The 6583-nt window shown below is 44.3% G+C and overlaps 1 long non-coding RNA gene across 1 annotated transcript in view; it reads left to right on the top strand.

Annotated features, from left to right (window-relative positions):
- The first annotated feature begins 5372 nt into the window (after positions 1-5372).
- LOC114039764 overlaps positions 5373-6583 on the top strand; it is a 37072-nt gene continuing 35861 nt past the window's right edge. Inside the window, exon 1 of the long non-coding RNA XR_003568701.1 lies at positions 5373-5414. This is a non-coding gene — a long non-coding RNA (uncharacterized LOC114039764). The remainder of the gene's footprint in view (positions 5415-6583) is intronic.

The following is a 6583-nucleotide window of genomic DNA, read 5'->3' as shown; positions in this document are numbered from 1 at the left end:
CAATTCTACCAGTCTTATAATCTCCATGTCTCCCACTCTGACAATGTGATGTCCCAGGGTTCCTCATGGCCATGACCAACGCTAAGCATGATACGAACAGCCAAGGTATGTGATAGTTCAGGGCTCAGAGCATATGCAGAAGGACTCATTGTGAATAATGGTCCATGGATTGGAGGGAGTGATGGCCTAGATCTTTAGACTGTGTGAAGATCCAAAGTTCAGGCAATATGTGAGTCCAGGGCTCAGGGAGGGGAGTAGCTCATTTCTATTCTCCCTGGCCTTCTCAGCTGCTCTTCATCCCTGGATGGTTCCCACATTGTCTCTTCTCTCCACCTGGTTTTGGGATGCTGAGTCTCAGTGGAGGAAATCTCTAACCTGAATTAACTTCATTCATTATAGATTTATGCCACAGCATCTCAGCTGGATCCTCACTCTGAATTTCTATTTATTCCATTTTTCTTTAGTCAACATAGTGAATAGAGAACAGACCTTCATGTTAGGCAAAGCTGGGTTTAAATCCTGCCTTTAACATATACTGGCTGTGTGTGCCTGGGCACATTATTGCCCCAGGCTGCTCTCTAAGATAATTTGCAGAGAAAGTACAAACCTGCATTGGTGGAGGGAGTTACATGCAGGATTTCCCCTCTTTGCTATCTTTATTCCCTACAGTAACAGTTCCACACTCACTCTTCTCCTCTACCCCCTCATCAGCCCACATCTCCCACAGCTTTGGGAGACATCTCAGCATTCTATTTCCTTAAGGAGCCTGAGGCCCATCTGTGGGAGCCTATGGGATCTCTCTATTGGTCCTCCCTCTCATGCTCGTTCCTTTTCAGCTTCATCATCTACTCTCACCCTTTGACTAATATTTGCCAACATGTATTCAGCATTTTAAGGCCTACAAATTACATGCACCATCTCATTCAAGCCTCATCAGTGCCCTGTTGAGGAACTTAAGAGAATTATTGCCTCCTCCCCATTCTTATAAAAGAGGAAACTGAGTTTCAGAGAGATTTAGTAATTTGTCCATCATTACACAGTTGATCAGAAAGGCAGCCAGTGGCTTAGTGGGTAGAGCACTGAGCATGGAATCAAGAACACCTGAGTTCAAATCCAGCTTCAGACACTTTCTAGCCATGTGACCCTGGGCAAGTCACTTAACCTCTAATTGCCTGACAAAATGGATCCACTGGAGAAGGAAGTGGCAAACCACTCCTGTATCCTTGCCAAGAAAACCCCAAATGGGGTCACAAAGGGTTGATCAGGACTAAACATCAACAACACAGTTGGTAAATGTTACAGGCTGGATTCTAAGCTGCATTTGGCTCTTCATTTCAGGAAAGTCATTTTGGTGATTGTTGAGAATAAGCTTGAGTGGTGAAAAGCCTGGGGCAGGGAGACCCAAAAAGAAGGCTTCATATTAGTCTTACTCTATGTCTAGCACTCTTTCTAATTCATCACGCTGACCATGAGGAATCCCTAGTGCAGTCTCTGCCATTGAGCCCATCTCCTCCTGCTTCCTCCATGGCCTTGCTTTATCTCCAATGTCTCCTTTACATCTAGTTCCTTTCCTCTGATGATAAACTTGGGTCTTCCCAAATCTCTTTACTTAATTATCCACCCACTTCTGTGGCAACACTCTTCTCCTCTGCACTGCTAAAATTCTAGGAGTTGTCATCACTTCCTTGCATTACCTCAGGTTTTTCCATATGTGTTCAATAACCTCTCAATGTCCCCCTCTTGGTTTATTGAATTCTTGCCCACTCTTTTAAATCAAATTCAAATTCTGCCTTGTCCATTATTTCTTCCTTGAATCCCCCATTCTATAGTATCTTTTCCCCTCAGACTTCAGATAGCAGATTGTTTTGCACTTCTCTAATGAACTTGTATAATATTGTATGTTATAATCATGTTTTTGTGCCTTATGCCCCTACTAGACTGTCAGCTTTGTGAAAACAGGTACTATGTATCGTCAAAATATTGCACCTCCCTGAACACATGATATAGTACTTGGTGACATTTTTAACAAATGTGAGTTCAACAAACAGATGAATGAAATAATGAAGAAATAAAGAAAACCAGGGTTCAGAACCTGTGGTATCTTCCTAGGGGCTGAGAAGAAGAATAAGCCAAATTTTAGAGTATGCAATTGTCTCAAGCTCAGGGTGTGTAATAACCCAGGAACTGGAATGTGTGATCACCTCAGGAAAAGAGTGCAGTAGCTCATGCTCAGTGTTTGTGATAGCCCAGGACAAAATGCTGGAATAACCAAGGGGCCAAAGTATTCAGGCTCAGTGTGTGTGATAACCTTTGCTCAGAGTATGTGATGTCTTAGGGCTCAGTGCCTGGGATGAATCATTGTTTAGGGCGTGATTTCCCTTGGGCTCAGATTCTGAGATGTCTCTTGGTTCACTGTGTTTAATAGCTCAAAACTAAGGGTCCATATAATAAAACAACACCTAAAGCATGCCATGGTATGGCATGCTGTGGCAAAGTATTTGTGAATATGCAGCATGTGTGTGATATTCCCTTCTGTAGATGCAGCTGGCAACATGGGCTTATTTTCCTCAGATTTGAAGGCCCCATCATTGATTCCTAATTAAGTCCAAAGATATCTTTATCCCCTGACCCTGACCTTTCTCTCTTATAGCAAGAGAACCAGGACCGGGGCAGGGGAACCAGGCGCTCCTCAGATTGCCGGGCTTGACAATGTTATTGATGAAGACTGTGGCTATCAACATCCTGTTTAGCACCATGATCTTGATCTTTTTATCTTCCCATCCCATGAAATTATTCCATTAATCCTTGTCTGTTATCTGCTCCCTCATATTTCCATCCAGCTGTCCTCCCCAACCCCCATCCATACTCAGCCTCTTTTTTCTCAGTCTTCTCTCTGTCCCTTCATCTCTCCCACCCTAACCTCACAATCTCACGCCTATTCCCCTAGGCATTTCATAGTCTTCTCTCTGCCTTCATCCCCTCTGTTCCCTTAGCTTTTTCTTTATTTTCCAAATCTTTTCTCTTGCCTATTATTCTCTCTGTCTCTATGATGTCCCTTCTGTGGGTGGAAAAGGGGAATGAACAGAAAGGAATAAGCTGCCTCTAAATGAGTTTCACTTCTGACTCCCTGACTCTTGACTTCTGACCTTTGTTTCTCCAGAAGCATGGGAAACAAAGTTGTGGGAGCCACCATTTGAACCCTGACATGACCATTTGAGCTCCAGAATGATCCCAGTGACCCCAGGCACATTCATTCCCTCCTGAGATTCAGAATAGTCAATCCTCAGTCTGTGTCCCCTGAAATATTCAAGGTATTCCTTTCTTTGGAGGTTGGGAGTGGGAGTGGGGAGGGGCAGATAATCATAGTCCAAGTTCTCCACCTTTCCATACCTTGGGCAGCAGCAACAATTCCCACTATTACCTTTTCCTATATGAGGCTTATTTGGGGGGTACGCACCAGGTTTCAACCTCCAGTTCATGTTTGTGGGATTATGGCCATGTGGGTTGCTTAGAGTCAGTAGGGGCCATGTACCATGACAGAAATGAGGCTGTGAAGGTTGGAGACCCATGGGGGAGAAAATCAGCCTCATCATCTTCCAGTGCCTACTTTTTCTTACAATGTCCCTGGGGAGGTCACATCCTTCATTCTTACAGCTGAGGAAAGAATCACATGGGTGAGGAATCTTAATTTCCATCAGGATGATGGGTCAGATGTAGGGAGGAACTTCCTGGTGCAAGATCTCCTTGAGTCCCTAATGCTATCTATGTCCTATCCCTGTCCCTAAGACTATTCCTGAGGTAAGGGGCATAAGGATACTTTAGGACACAACTCAGAGACTGGACTTCCTCTGAGATGCAGCTGAATCTAATCAGAGTCCTTTGCACCCTCAAAGATCAAATGTTGATGTTGTATGAACCACTGTTTCCCTGGTAAGAGAGGAAATGGGAGGAGGGCCCAGGGAGTACACAGTTCTAGAAGGAATCTAGGAGGAATCCCAAGGGGTCCAGGCAGGGAGAAACAAGTGTGAGACAAGGACAGATGACCAACTATGGGAATGGATAGGACAATCCCTCAGGGTATGGGAGAAAAGAAGAAGGGAATGACTTGGGGTCCTAGAGTTGAACTTAGCCTCAAATGCTGATAATCTCTTGGAAGGAAAGAAAGAAGCATTTACTAAGTGATTACTATGTGCCAGGAACCATACCAAGCTCTGGAGATAAAGATATAAGAAAGAAGAAGGACAGTGCTTGCCCTCAAGGAGTTTACAATCTAATTTGAGAAAACAATACATAAAAGAGAGCTAGAAAGGGAGAAAGGGAAAGGATAAAGATACTCTAGGGCACAGTTTTGAAGTACAGATGCCAGGATCAGAGCCAAGAGGAGAAAAAGGCCAGCCTGAGTCCCTTCATAAAATGGATACTCCAAGAGGAATTCATCAATAGGATAAAAGTGTGGGCCCCACAGAGACATATTCTAGGTTGAAAAGACTGAAGGCACATTAGGATGTGGTAGAGTGAGGAGACTCCAGGTGCTAAAGGAAGTTCCAGAATGAGGCAATGTTGGAATATGGTTTTGAAGACCAGAAGCCAAAAACAGGCTTCTTGGTCCCAAGTGTGAGAAAAAAACAAACAAAAAACCCCACATAGGAATAAAGAAATATTCCAGGCTTAAACTTATTGAGTGAGATGATACCAGAGGAGTCTGGGTCATAAAACTGACCCACTATCTTCCCTGAACTCCCATCAGATAAATCAATCATCTGAGGCCTCATGAGCACCCCTCCTGAAGGTGAAACCTGTAAAACTTTGGTCTGGGTATCAACCTACTACGATGAGGCCACAATGAGGGTGCCATGCTGCCTTGATGGGCATGAGATGCTGGAAGTAATGATGAGGGTGGGGAATGAGATGCCAGGGACATGGACATGCCAATATCTTCTTTGTTCATGCTTCCTCTCTGTATTCTGAACCTACTTCCCCTCCCCACCCCCTCTCCCAATCTCATTCATTCCTAAACCAGTGCACTAAATGCTGTTCTCAAGACTCCTGGCCCAAATAAGCTGAGGTCCAAATCCCGTTCCCCATCAAACCCAGTTCCTCTTGTGCACCTTCCCTTTCCAACCCTGCTTGTGGGAAAAAATGACCCCCTGATTATTGAAGCTTGTGGCAGCTCAGGAGTTATTAGGTAGTTAGACAGCAGGCAGGAAGCAGCTTGCTAGAACCCAAAAGAAATGCTGACCTGGCACAGGCCTTTGTTTAAGCTGATAGGGAGGGGCCTCCACAGAGCATATAAGGGCCACTCAACCTCCTCTTATTCAATTTCTCATCTCTGAAGGAATAAAAATAATTAACATTTACATAGCAGCTATTTGCCAGGCACTCTGCTTAGCACGACAAATATTACAACCTGGGAGGTAAGTGCTATTTCATCCCCATTTGACAAGTGAGGAAACTGAAGCAAACAGATGTCAAGTGACTTGACCAGGGCCACCCAGAATATGAGGTCTAATTTGAACTCAGGAATCCTTGACTCCAGGCCATGCATTCTATCCACTGTACTATCTAGTTGTCCCAAGCCTTGTGCTGTTTGTTTCTAACTGGGGTCAACAAGTCCTTCATCTTGGTACTGCTGCTTGAGAATGATACCCTTATTATCTCATTACAGGAAGCACTTGCTTTCATAGCTAGACTCCAAGGTTTATCTGGGCCAGATAGGGTCCTTGCTTGAAACAATTGTCAGAGTTGGTAGGATCATGTGCAATGGCCAAAGAGAAGTTTCAGAAAGAGAGGTATTCAGGAGGACATGAATGGTACCCTCCCTCTAAAGCTAAAATGGCTCAATATGGCCCTAGTATATGGTCACACAAGAACCATGGGATCCCATCTTGGTATCGGGAAGGATGCCTCACTGAGCCTGAGGACATAGATAGATGGATCCATAAAGATAGGAACCTACAAGGATTAAACAGTGGGAGGGAGACTGCCCCCTGGCTGCTCTTACTGTAATAAAGAAGCAAGAGAGGAAATAGACTGCCTTTGCTGGGATATGAAAGAGGAAAGGTTGACAGGAGCATGCTCTGGGCTGTCTGTAGGCTGGGTGAACCTCAATTCCTTCTAAAGCTAGGTCTTCTAGAACTGAGTTTGGGGAACCATAGGATGTGGAAGGTAAGATGGACAAACAGTGTGTGGTGGATGGGTGGTCAGTCAATGGCAAAGCCCCTTGGAAACTCCAATCTTTCATCCACTCTGCTGCCAAAGTGATTTTCACAAAATACATGTCTGACTCTGACCTTCCCACCTCCCAACTCAATAATCCCAGTGGCTCCTTATAATCTCTAGGATCAAATATAAAATGCTCCTTTTGGCATTTAAAGCCCTTCACAACTTAAACACTTCCTACCTTTCCAGTCTTTATACCTTTACTACACTAAATGTACTCTATATTCCAGAGACAATGGTCTTTACACACTCCATCCAATTTTCATACTCCACGTTCTTTTACTGACTGTCCCCTATGTCTGGAATATTCTCTTTTCTTGCCTTCACCTCTTGTCTTCCTAGGCCTTCTTTAAGACTCATCTCA

This window comes from Vombatus ursinus, unplaced genomic scaffold (genome assembly GCF_900497805.2).
Source record: "Vombatus ursinus unplaced genomic scaffold, bare-nosed wombat genome assembly UNPS02012319.1, whole genome shotgun sequence".
NCBI classification, from domain to species: Eukaryota; Metazoa; Chordata; class Mammalia; order Diprotodontia; family Vombatidae; genus Vombatus; species Vombatus ursinus.
This window is presented reverse-complemented; position numbering and strand designations above follow the sequence as displayed.